The sequence below is a fragment of the Alosa sapidissima genome, chromosome 9 (assembly GCF_018492685.1).
Source record: "Alosa sapidissima isolate fAloSap1 chromosome 9, fAloSap1.pri, whole genome shotgun sequence".
Classification (NCBI taxonomy): Eukaryota; Metazoa; Chordata; class Actinopteri; order Clupeiformes; family Clupeidae; genus Alosa; species Alosa sapidissima.
Window position 1 is genome coordinate 37,971,178 of NC_055965.1, and position 13,511 is coordinate 37,984,688.

The following is a 13,511-nucleotide window of genomic DNA, read 5'->3' on the forward strand; positions in this document are numbered from 1 at the left end:
ATAACATGTAATAACACATCTCTTCCACTTTGTTCTCTGTCTCATCCTAACATGTTGTCTACTTATTGAGTCATTGTATTTTATGTATTTTTAATTATTGTATGTCTTGCACCTTGAGACCAAAGCAAATTACTTAAACCTGGTTTCTGATTCTAATCCCCCGAAATAGCTGCCCGAAGCCATTACCATAAAGGTATACCTTACCAAGATGGCCGTCGAGTGGTGAGACTTGCCTATAGACCTCTGAAGTTTGCCTACAAAAAAGCTGCCATCTTTGAAATCTGGTATCTTGTGATTTTTCTTATGGGAAAATAACATGGGAACTTTGAATTATCGCACCTGTTAAACTGGATATGTGTAAAGCATGTGCATTTTGGCGATCTATAAGTGAAATTAAATTGAAATTGAAAAATAATTAAAAGTGTATCATGCAAAATAAGCGATTGCATAAATCCCCCCTCCCTAAAAATGACTAACCTAAATCAAAAATCCTAAAGTTAAAAACAGTGGTCCAACCAATTGGTGCTAATAGTCTCACAGTTAGTGAACCATGCACCTTTGCACCATGACCTTGAGCCAAACACCCTCCCAGAAGCTGTTTTCCCTTGGTCGAACATTGGTCGAGTAGCGCTATCAGGCGAATACAGAAACGAATGGCTTGTGCAGGCGAGATACTCTATTGGAACCAATAGAATATCTCATAAATTACCCCACTAATAATAATAATAATAATAATAATAATAATAAAGCTTTATTTGTATAGCACCTTTCATACACAGAATGCAGCTCAAAGTGCTTTACATTTGAAGCATGTAACACAATAGTAGTCAGTCAGTCATTATCAATCACTTTTCTTTGCTGTTTATGATATGCTCAGCAACATATCAAAAATATAGAAAATGACGTCATAAGACTGGCAGCCTTAACCCTCTTACCCCCCACAAGCACGCCATATGGCAACTGTGGCAAGGAAAAACTCCCATATTCCAGGAAGAAACCTTGAGCAGAACCTGACTTAATAGGGGGAGCCCATCTGCTTCTGGCTGGCTGCGCCCTCCAATAGTAGCAGATGTAGAATAATCTGAAAATGTAGTCTACAGGATAAGATGAGTTAACTAAAAGCTTTCCTGTACAGGTATGTTTTCAGATCTTTTTTAAAAATATTTACTGAACTCGCCTGCTTGATGTACAGAGGCAGGGTGTTCCATAGTTTGGGGGCATAATGGATAAACGCAGCTTCTCCACTTTGTTTGTGGAGCACTAATAAAAACCCTGAATGCTACGAAACTTCTACAGTAGTACAAATACGTTCTGTACTCATAGCACAAGGCATTGGAAAGTTTGTAAGTGTTATTTGTTAGTATCATTGCACTTTTAATGAAGGACAACATGTCCGAAACGTTGTGCTAAATAAATCCGCTTTTGGGAGCTCTAAGTACATGCAAATGCACTGTACTGTTCTTCTTATTATAGTGCATGCAAATGCACTGTACTGTTCTTCTTATTATAGTGCATGCAAATGTACTGTACTGTTCTTCTTATTATAGTGCATGCAAATGCACTGTTCTTCTTATTATAGTGCATGAAAATGTACTGTTCTTCTTATTATAGTGCATGAAAATGCACTGTACTGTTCTTCTTATTATAGTGAATGAAAATGCTGTTCTTCTTTTTATAGTGCATGAAAATGTACTGTTCTTCTTTTTATAGTGCATGAAAATGTACTGTTCTTCTTTTTATAGTGCATGCAAATGCACTGTACTGTTCTTCTTATTATAGTGCATGAAAATGCACTGTACTGTTCTTCTTTTTATAGTGCATGAAAATGTACTGTACTGTTCTTCCTATTATAGTTCATGAAAATGTACTGTACTGTTCTTCCTAGGCTTCTTATTAGAGTGCATGAAAATGCACTGTACTGTTCTTCTTTTTATAGTGCATGAAAATGCACTGTACTGTTCTTCTTTTTATAGTGCATGCAAATGTACTATACTGTTCTTCTTATTATAGTGCATGCAAATGCACTGTACTGTTCTTCCTTACTTAGGACATGTGGGCTTTGTATTTTTCTGCTTTTCTACTTTTTAAACTATTAATTAAAAACTATTAAAAATTCCCCCATAGACTTAACATTGGGCTGATGACATCACAATAGGGCCCTTAAAATCCCTTGTGCCAAAATCAAAGGTAAAAACACATTCAGAAGCCCCTGCTCAAGTTTAACTTTAAAAAGCACACTACCCACAAATCCGCCAACAAATGGTCACAAACACAATACAAATGGCCCATCCAACAGCAGTATATAGTATGCGGCATGTCATTGGGGTTATCAAGTGGGCACCCTCATTCACCGATGTTTCGTTAAGTTAGGCCCACGACACCTCATGAAGGCTTAACAGTGACACCAGCGTCCTGGAGACACTCCCCTCCATGCTGCCACCATATTACCACATTAAAATATCCAGTACCCAAAATACTCTTAACCAGCCCAGGCATGGTCAAGGTTGGCTAGGTTGGTCCGTCCCGTTGATGTGGACTGAACCATAGCCATAAGTCATTTAAACCATGAGGAGCTAACATTATAGACATTATAAAAAAAAGGTTTAATATCAAATTCCTCATTTAAACCATGAGGAGCTAACTTTATAGACATTATAAAAAAGGTTTAATATCAAATTCCTCATTTAAACCATGAGGAGCTAACGTTATAGACATTATAAAAAAAGGTTTAATATCAAATTCCTCATTTAAACCATGAGGAGCTAACGTGTTCAGAAAGTGAATCCAGAATGTTTCACGTCGAAGGAGTTTCTTATGGCTCTAGGTGATTGGTTCACCTTTTCAACACATATATACCTCAATGAGGGTACTGTACGTGGCCATATCCCAACCAAAGGCTGAATACCTGCCTCCACTGGCCCTTGCAATTACTATTGGTTATTGGTTCCAGCACCAGCGTGCGGCTATCTAAATCGGCACGGGGGAAGCATAGACTTCCAAAGGCCTGGACTCCAAGTCACTGCTTAACCTGATAATCTGGTTTGGAAATGTGATCCTCATTTATGTATATTAAGCGGTTAAAGACCTTGTTTCACGCAAGGTATCAATTGATCAGTTCCTCTCTGATCCCTGGAAAGGTCACCATCCACCCCACCCCCTTTCCAGCTTGGCTCACCAGTGTAAAGTCGACTGTGGCGCCTAGAGGGTTAAGCAATTAGAATCCTCGGCCAGGTGGCCAGGCCACCTGCATCAACTGTCAGTTTCTCAGACTTTAAGCATACAATTTCATTCTCTTAAAGACTACATATTCTGTTCCACTGCTTCCTCTGTCCACAACTGTTTCAAAATAAAAGTCCTCACCACAATAATTCACTGTTAAACAATTCAACCATTTAAACTATCCACCTATTTAACTGTCCAACTATATTAAACCACCACCGCTCAGGTAAACAGTAAATAGTAAACAAACTGTGTAAATAATTACTAATAAATGGCAGAAACAAACCAAATGCATGTAGCGGTAGACTGGCCTTTTGCTCTAGAGATTTTCCATTTACTACATACAGTAGGCACTCTGATTCCATGTATGGGGCACATATATATTATTCAGATGACACACAAACACAAGTAGACAAGACCTGTTTAGTTCAAAAGCTCATTTGCCACGGCAAGGCACAGATCAGGAGTGAGATGACGAGACAAGACAAGAGACAATGTTAGTATTTGTTTTCTTTTTGTTGTTTTTGTTGATGTTTTTTTTGTTGTTTTTTTCTTAACTGACAAAGACACACACATCACAAGGACATGAACACACAAAAAAGAACACATGTCCTAAATGGTCAGGGAAATAGATAATCAACAGTGTAAATCATTACTAATAAATGGCTGACAATTTTTTTTTTATGTAGCAGGCCTTTTGCTGTAGAGATAATGACTATCCATATCCATATCCTATCCATACAGGGCCGGCATTCCCATCATCTTGTGATAGACTATGCATGGCCAAATGGCTCTCCTGCCCCGTGTCACCACCTCTGCTCCTGTTGCGAGCAGCATGGCCAGATCTGCCTCGCGCGCGCCGAGTGGAGAGAATTTGCGCAGCTCGGACTAGGCCTACTGTCATTCTCATTGCGACTCCCCACACTGCCTCTACGTTCCCCCCTAACTGTCCTATGAGCACTTCGACCTCGTCTAACATACCCAGTGGCATTAGACAAAGGCTCCACCACGTTACCGTCGCCGCGATTGTGGAGAGGCACACGTTCAGAAGACAGAAGCTAGCGCTATGGATATTAGGCTACCTCCAGCCTCGTTCGCCACACCACTAACACCCTGCTAACTTCCCGATGAACACTCCGAACCCGTGAAACATTATTCCCACCAGTGACATTGGGCAAACGATTCAACGTTTGTGCTTGGTGTAAGCTAATCTATGGAGTAAACTCTCACTTTGTCCAGCTGCATCATTGCAAGGCAGGGACGCATCTGAAGCCTCACTAAACGAATCACCGTCATTTTCTGAAGGCAGATATTCCCCTTCAGAATCAGGGTCCGCGAATAGAAGACCCAACACTTCATTTCAGGTAAACTTTTTTGATGCCATTAGACGATAATCTAATGCAAATACTCGCTGACGTTGACAATATCGCTCTGACAAAGTGACTCACACGCACACTAGCTCCGGTATTTCATGCACTGATTCAATGCGCTGTAAAGCATGTCGTTTTTTCGACTCGGGGATGACGTATGACATGTCTGCCATCTAGTGGAGTGGAGGTCGAACGAAATATGACACCCTATTTGACTAAATCGGCCGTTTTATTCAGTACCGCATCTTGTCGAGTAAACTCGACCGTGGCGCCTAGAGGGTTAAATAATGCGTTTTGGTTTTCACACACAGATATCAGCAGATCCACAAATCCCACCTGCAGAAGAAGTTTCAGTGTCTGATTGAGGGAATCGCACAGCAGGGAGACACCAGACTCCTCCATGAGATCTACACAGACCTCTACATCACAGAGGGGGGAAGAGGAGAGGTCAGTTATGAACATGAGGTCAGACAGATAGAGAGGGCATCCTGGAGAGAAGCAGGACGAGGCAGACCCATCAAATGCAGTGACATCTTTAAACGCTTCCTGGAAGAGGAAAGACACAGAAAACCTAACTGGATAAAAAGGAAACATGTTTAGATCGCCACTGGAAGATGAGGGGGGAAAGAAGGGCAAAGTCTTTGAGTCCAGACAAGACAAACCCCCCACACTAACCCCCTAGTGTGTGTGTGAGTGTGTGTGTGTGTGTGTGTGTGTGTGTGGTGCAAAGGTTTGTGTGTGTGCGTGTGGGAGAGAGAGAGTAGAGGATTGGCGATTAATATTCAGATGTTTAACTCTGTTTCAAACTGGAGGAACTACAGTACATTTCATATAGTGTGTGTGTATGTGTGTGTGTGTGTGTGTGTCTGGGTGACCAATGATGCATTTGTGGCATCATTTGTGTAGATTCAGCATTTTAATTGCAGTGCAGATGTTACACACTTGAAGCAAAATGTCTGCACAACAAGTATGTTGAAGGTGGTTACATTTATTTCCAATAACTTCACAAATGTTAGTTCACACGCTGCTTTTCTTTGTCTGGTTTTCCTACAGTTTAGTTTCCTCTCTTTCTACTAAAGCACTTAAACTGCTCTATTTCCTATCCTGCACTGCCACCTAATGGATAGAAAAGGCAACAACATAGTGATTATGTGTACAAAAGTCTACAACATGTCTGAATGGCCAAAATAAAGGACAAATCATAGTGGGTATACCACACAGACAAAGGAGAGTTTGGTCCAAGAAGGAAAAGAGTCCATCCTGGTCATGGTCAGCTCCCTCCTGCTCCCTCCCTGAACATGCGGCAGGTCAGACAGACACAGAAATGTTTTAGTTCATCCCAAAACTTAGAGGGGGTTCGGTGGTGTCACCCCCGGGAGAATGTATTAAATATTGTTATGTAGATGCACAAGTTCTGCGCACTTTCAGTAAGAGAATAGGGCCTGTACTATATATGCCTAAAACACGCGTGCATAGTCTGTCTTATAAGCATTCCTCACCCGTTATGCAGACATGCATGAAAACATTAGGAAACAAAACTCACAGCCAGGTTATTTTCAGAATGATGAGTTTCTCTTCATCATTGTCGTAGCGTAGCTAGAACCTAACCGTTAAAACGAGGCAGATATGATCAGGCATTGCAACAATGTTTACAGAGATACATTGTAACGGCTGCAAAGATTACAGAGTGTTTGACTGACACACACACAGACACACACATTATCGAAATCGTACGCCAGACACTTAGGCTATAGTCTTTCTTCATGGGTTTAGTTAAAAAGCTGTAATAAGACCACACTTTGTACAGTACATTACTGTACTTTGTACAGTGCAGTCAGACTGCCCCCTTGGTGTGTGTGTGTGTGTGTGTGTCTCCCCCTACTGGCAGCAAGAAAGGCTACATGGACGGTCCACTCCCCAGTTCCCATCCCTGTCCATCCCCCGAGTACCTGAAGCAGAGAATCTGGGAAGTCCTCCTGAAGCAGGTTTCAGTGGAGATCATGAGGCATATGAGACTCCCCATATTCATGGCAGACCCTTGTGTACAAGCAAAGCTCTTCCATCTTGTTCCTCAGTGATGGAGCATTACTAAAAATGATTGAAGGTCACTTATCACGTTGCCATCGGAGACGGTGTTGCATGTCACCCCTCCTGCCTCGTTAAAGCGACCTCTTTACTGCTCACCGTCACACCAGGTCCTCCGATACGTAGTCCAACAGGCCGGTTCTGGAGTAGCTCTTGTCCGCAGGGATAGAGACCATTCCCTCCCATGGGCCCGCAGTACCTGATCACTTCCCCCAGGAGGCGTGGTGGTTGCAGTACCTGATCACTTCCTCCAGGAGGCGTGGTGGTTGCAGTACCTGATCACTTCCCCCAGGAGGCGTGGTGCTTGCAGTACCTGATCACTTGCAGCATACAGTACACCGTGCAAACAATGGACATGACCAGCATGGAGAGAGTGTGTGTGTGTGTGTGTGTGAGAGTAGAGGATTGGTGATTAATATTCAGATGTTTAACTCTGTTTCAGGCTGCGAGTCTGTTTTCTGACCGATGAGAGCTGTTCCTATCTGGCCTCTGCGCTTAAGTCTCCCTCCTCAAATCTCACAATCGGGCCAATCATATTAGTGCATCAGCTGTAGAGCCGCTCTGTGCTCTAGTGAAGAACCCACACTGTAAACTGGAGAAACTAGAGTGAGTAAATATCTAAACATGTCACTCAGCTCTGTAGAACATGAGACCCAACATGCCTGTCTTTTAGTTTCTGTCCTCTCTCTCTTCTGTCTGTTTCCTCTGTGCTCCTCTGCTTTTACTCATCCATCCAGCTTTCATCCCTCCCTCCCTCTCTACCTTTTTCCCTGTGTGTTTCTTTTACACAAAACTGTTATTTTCTCTCTCTCCCTTATTCCTGCCCTCCCTCTCTTCTTGCCCACACTCTCTCTCTCCCTCTCTCTTCTTTATGTTTCTCTCCCTCTCTCTCTCTTTCCAACCTCCCGACATCTCTTCATTTCTTTCATATTGTCTTTCTCTCTCTTCTGTTTCTTCTGTGTACATCCCTCCTTCATCTCTCTTCTGTTTCTTCTGTGTACATCCCTCCTTCATCTCTCTTCTGTTTCTTCTGTGTACATCCCTCCTTCATCTCTCTTCTGTTTCTTCTGTGTACATCCCTCCTTCATCTCTCTTCTGTTTCTTCTGTGTACATCCCTCCTTCATCTCTCTTCTGTTTCTTCTGTGTACATCCCTCCTTCATCTCTTTCCTGTTTCTTCTGTGTACATCCCTCCTTCATCTCTCTTCTGTTTCTTCTGTGTACATCCCTCCTTCATCTCTCTTCTGTTTCTTCTGTGTACATCCCTCCTTCATCTCTCTTCTGTTTCTTCTGTGTACATCCCTCCTTCATCTCTCTTCTGTTTCTTCTGTGTACATCCCTCCTTCATCTCTCTTCTGTTTCTTCTGTGTACATCCCTCCTTCATCTCTCTTCTGTTTCTTCTGTGTACATCCCTCCTTCATCTCTCTTCTGTTTCTTCTGTGTACATCCCTCCTTCATCTCTCTTCTGTTTCTTCTGTGTACATCCCTCCTTCATCTCTCTTCTGTTTCTTCTGTGTACATCCCTCCTTCATCTCTCTTCTGTTTCTTCTGTGTACATCCCTCCTTCATCTCTCTTCTGTTTCTTCTGTGTACATCCCTCCTTCATCTCTCTTCTGTTTCTTCTGTGTACATCCCTCCTTCATCTCTCTTCTGTTTCTTCTGTGTACATCCCTCCTTCATCTCTCTTCTGTTTCTTCTGTGTACATCCCTCCTTCATCTCTCTTCTGTTTCTTCTGTGTACATCCCTCCTTCATCTCTCTTCTGTTTCTTCTGTGTACATCCCTCCTTCATCTCTCTTCTGTTTCTTCTGTGTACATCCCTCCTTCATCTCTCTTCTGTTTCTTCTGTGTACATCCCTCCTTCATCTCTCTTCTGTTTCTTCTGTGTACATCCCTCCTTCATCTCTCTTCTGTTTCTTCTGTGTACATCCCTCCTTCATCTCTCTTCTGTTTCTTCTGTGTACATCCCTCCTTCATCTCTCTTCTGTTTCTTCTGTGTACATCCCTCCTTCATCTCTCTTCTGTTTCTTCTGTGTACATCCCTCCTTCATCTCTCTTCTGTTTCTTCTGTGTACATCCCTCCTTCATCTCTCTTCTGTTTCTTCTGTGTACATCCCTCCTTCATCTCTCTTCTGTTTCTTCTGTGTACATCCCTCCTTCATCTCTCTTCTGTTTCTTCTGTGTACATCCCTCCTTCATCTCTCTTCTGTTTCTTCTGTGTACATCCCTCCTTCATCTCTCTTCTGTTTCTTCTGTGTACATCCCTCCTTCATCTCTCTTCTGTTTCTTCTGTGTACATCCCTCCTTCATCTCTCTTCTGTTTCTTCTGTGTACATCCCTCCTTCATCTCTCTTCTGTTTCTTCTGTGTACATCCCTCCTTCATCTCTCTTCTGTTTCTTCTGTGTACATCCCTCCTTCATCTCTCTTCTGTTTCTTCTGTGTACATCCCTCCTTCATCTCTCTTCTGTTTCTTCTGTGTACATCCCTCCTTCATCTCTTTCCTTTTTCACACCCTCTCTGTATCATCTTTCTTTTTCCTCCATTTTTCTTTAATTTTGTCTTTCTTTCTTTCTTTCTTTCTTTCTTTCTTTCTATTCTACTTCCTTTATCTCTCTCTCTCTGAAGTTGGTAGTCTAGTTGTTTAAATGTGTTAAGTGTCATAAATGTGTTAAAGTTCTTTCTCATCTTTTACTCCTCATATGTGTGTGTTTGGTCGTGTCCTTCTGCCTCAGCCCACAAGTAGTGCGAGTGTGTGATTGTTTTTCATATGCAGTATGTGATTGTGTGTGTGTGTATGTGAGTGTGTGTGAGTGTTCGGTCGTGTCCTTCTTCTTCAGCCCACACGAGTGTGTGTGTGTGTGTGTGTTTGTGTATGTTGAATTTCCCCTTGGAGTCAATAAAGTATCTATCTATCTATCTATCTATCTATCTGTCTGTGTGTGCGTGTGTGTGTGTGTATGTTTATGGAGGTACATCTTTTATGGGGCCCACACCTCCCCCCTTTTCCTCTTGTCATCCATTTCTTTCTTTAATATTTGTCTTTCTTTCTGTCTGTCATTCTGTTTCTTGGTTGTCATGGACACTGATTGATGATGCTCTTCTCTCCTTTATCCTGCAGAACTGATCGTGGAACAGTAGAGTGTTGAGCCATGACCCTGAGCTGGATGGGGTCTGTGGGGCAGGAACTCATGACATGAGGATGTGATCCAACACACACTCACACACACATGCACACACACACACACGCACGCACACACACACACACTCACACACACATATACACACATAGACCAGCAACATATGCACACATGTAAACACACACATACATACACACACACACACTCACACACACACTCAAACACACACCAGCAACACACACACACTAACCAGCAACACACACACACACCAACCAGCAACACACTCACACACACACACCAGCGACACACTCACACTTACACAAACACACACACACACCGGCAACACACACACACTCGCAATCACATTTACACAAACACACATACACACACACACACACACACACCTGCAGCACACAAACACACACACACACGTACACACACCAGCAGCACACACACACACACACACACACACACACACACACCTGCAGCACACACACACGTATACACACACACACACCAGCACACACACCAGCAGCACACACACACATACACACACACCTGCAGCACACAAACACACACACACACACACGTACACACACACACACCAGCACAGACACCAGCAGCACACACACACCAGCAGCACCAGGGGTGAACATGATGAGCATGTCTCATTTCAGGGGCTACATGGTTCTAAGGGCAGATTCGTAGACCGGTTGCGTCATAGTAGCGCGACTAGTGCTGTCCAATTTTGTGGGCTCCTTCGAATTCGGCCGACAAATCCACCCTTCTTTTCCCCGAAACGGAGTGTGCATCGGGTGTATGCTTCGCGGCCTACCTGGTCCCCCAAGATTCGATACGTTTATGACGTTTCATTCAAGACATGGCGAGACAGTCGGCAGAGCCTATGTAAACATTTAGTAAACGGTTTAATAACATTTAAAATGATCGGGTTTTAATGTGATCTATGGTTAAGCTATGTAGCCGATTTCCGTATCAAACCTAAATTTAGAACCACTTTCTAAATAAATCTGTTCAAACATTTCAAATTGAAATGATTTATCAACAAGTCATATTAATGCTCAGATGATCACTGGTCAGTAGTCTATTAGGCCTACTATATTTTCCACGACTTAGGCTACTAGAAGACTGTTAAACAACACGTTTAAAGACTAGTTGGCTTTTTTTTCATAAAGGCTATAATTAGTTCAAGGGAGGATTACATCCACCAAAGGTTTATCAAAGCGTCTGTTTGTGACATCTATCTTACGGACGGATAATAACAAATTCATTTTGATAAATTATTAATTTGTCCAATAGCAAAGCAGCAAATACAATTTCATCAGTTCAAATTGAACTAATGTGTTTGAACCGCAGCCTGACACACACGATGCCGCTGTAGATCACAACATAGTTTTCGCGAGGTGTAGCCTAACATAGCCAGTAAGCCTAAAGTCTGATTACTAACATTGTAAATGTGCATTAAGAAAATAGCCTACTATATCAACCTATTTTATGTGGCAAAGGCATGTGTTCATGATGCTTTGTGCATGATCGAGATAATGAAAGACATCTAGCACACAGCACAACAAGAGATGAAAACCTCTACTAAATGGATGCTCATCAGAACCACAAAGATATTTGTCAACGTTGCAGTTGGAAAAACTTATTGGTCTACAAGCCAGGTCAGTTAACAAGTAAGATGAAGTGCAATATGATGCATTCAATCAGATATGTCTGCAAACGACCATTAGCTACAGTCACCACCATAAGTTACTCAACCGATCACAGCTGTCTGGCTATAGGCTACGTTATCCTGCCGTCCTAGCCAGGCTACCTTGACTGTTGATATTCCCTCCTAAGTTTTTGAAATTAGCCTACATGACAGCAATCAGAGAAAGAAATTACGCTGCCCATGCCCACCTACCACTTTAATGTTTGGTTTTAACCAGGCTAGAAAGAAAAGGCCAAGGCTACTCACATGAATATGTTCCAACTCCCTTTGAAATCGCCATCTCTTGAAAAGTAAAGCGACACTTGTGTGATTGCTTTTTAGCCGGTGGGTGAACAAATTATTTAAAATTGGAGATGGACGAGGCAGGCAAAGGCTATATGGGCATGTGCCCTCCTATCACATTTTTGACTAGTCTTATAATAAATTAATATTGACAGATGCCGCAATTAATTCCTTGATAACGTTTCTTGCATTGTAGCCTGAATGTTGTTCTTAGGATAAGTGTCTGCTAAATTAATCAATGTAAACATGCTAAATGATGGGGAAAGGAGCAGCAGCTAAAAAAAAAACTCAATCCTTTTAGTTAGGAAGGACTTGCATAATTGTATATCTTTTTAATAATTCAAATAGATTGATGATTGCTCTCACTCAGTTAGCCTAGTTCATATTATTGTAACCTATACATAAAACGTAACACGTTGATCTGAAAGGATGCTTTTCACGAACAGTTAGAAAGATCAGTAGGCCTAGCCTACTCGGGCTAATGACGTAACAGATCCGTTCTTTTAGGCTAGACCGTCCCATTTAAAAAAACGTTGGTCCAGCCAGGTCCGGTCGTTGCGGTCACAGAAGACCAGTGCTAGGTAGCACGAATGCTCCGAAGCATCCGGCCCCTGAAATGAGACACGCCCTGTGTGAATGTCAGGATCTGTTGTATCTGAAGAGAAGCCACAAGTGAACATGTCAGGATTTGTACAATGTAATTATATTGAAATTATATTATTATATGATTAATGAATAAATTCAGATGAATCTATGGGTTTTTAGTATGTTTGTTCTTGTAAATTGTTGTTTTCTAAAACAGTGTATACATACTTTGAATATAAAGCCATATAAAGGCTAAAGTTACCTTTAGATTTGTTTCAATTTACCGTTGTGTATGGCTTTAAACATCGTGTGCGCTTTAACATCAGCCTAAGCATTATTCCAGCTGTAACGCTGACGTTGACAAGCACCCCTATTTTGCCTACCTTGTTCTCGCACATCTGAAATAACTCCTAGCGGTAACGCTTTAGAATAACATGTGCTTATTAGGTACAGTGGGTATCAGTTAAGTTTGGACGGTTTCCTGCATGAATCACGCACAAATCGCGCACCATATTCTCGGCAGAAATGGCACAAACTGCAGTTGACCCAAACAACCACCAGGTGGCACTTGGGAGTTCTGCCACTACTATTTTTAATGCGACTTGACTTGCTTTCATGACGCAGTTTCCAAGTCAGTAGAACAATCAGAGACAGTTGAGCCATTACCAAACATATATAATACAATAGCGTGAGTTTATATATCTTATATCCTATTTGTCACGGATACTTATAGATTTGATAGTGTAACAATAGCGCATGAGAGACTGGACACCAGAGACGGATGCGTTAAGTCAATTATCTATTTTCCGCTATAATCAATGGAACTGGCGCAGCGAAAATTCTGAAAAAAATGCAGTAGGCAGTAACTGACATGAAATCGATATTTGCTTACCACCATATAGAAGATCATTAACTGACCACCTTCATTAAAGTCTAAATCATGGCATTTGTTTTAGATGACACACAATTACTTAGACATTTAGTTGTTGCTATCCAGTGCTGGGAGTGCATTCAGTTGGAGTCAATGCGTAGACTAAAGAACTTCAATTTTGTGTGCAGCAAAACTAACAGGGTGACTGCAGATAGATGACACAAGAGTGT

At 41.9% G+C, this 13,511-nt stretch overlaps 2 long non-coding RNA genes across 2 annotated transcripts in view; both read right to left on the reverse strand.

Moving 5' to 3' along the window:
* Window positions 1–4,005, reverse strand: part of LOC121719037 — a 29,981-nt gene extending 25,976 nt beyond the window's left edge. The window contains exon 1 of the long non-coding RNA XR_006034094.1: window positions 3,994–4,005. This is a non-coding gene — a long non-coding RNA (uncharacterized LOC121719037). The remainder of the gene's footprint in view (window positions 1–3,993) is intronic.
* Window positions 4,006–5,557: 1,552 nt separating this feature from the next.
* On the reverse strand, window positions 5,558–7,590 carry LOC121719099. Its single transcript, XR_006034162.1, has 2 exons — window positions 6,988–7,590; window positions 5,558–6,949 (listed from the first exon to the last, which is right to left on the reverse strand). It is a non-coding gene; the product is annotated as an uncharacterized LOC121719099 (long non-coding RNA).
* Window positions 7,591–13,511: the final 5,921 nt, after the last annotated feature.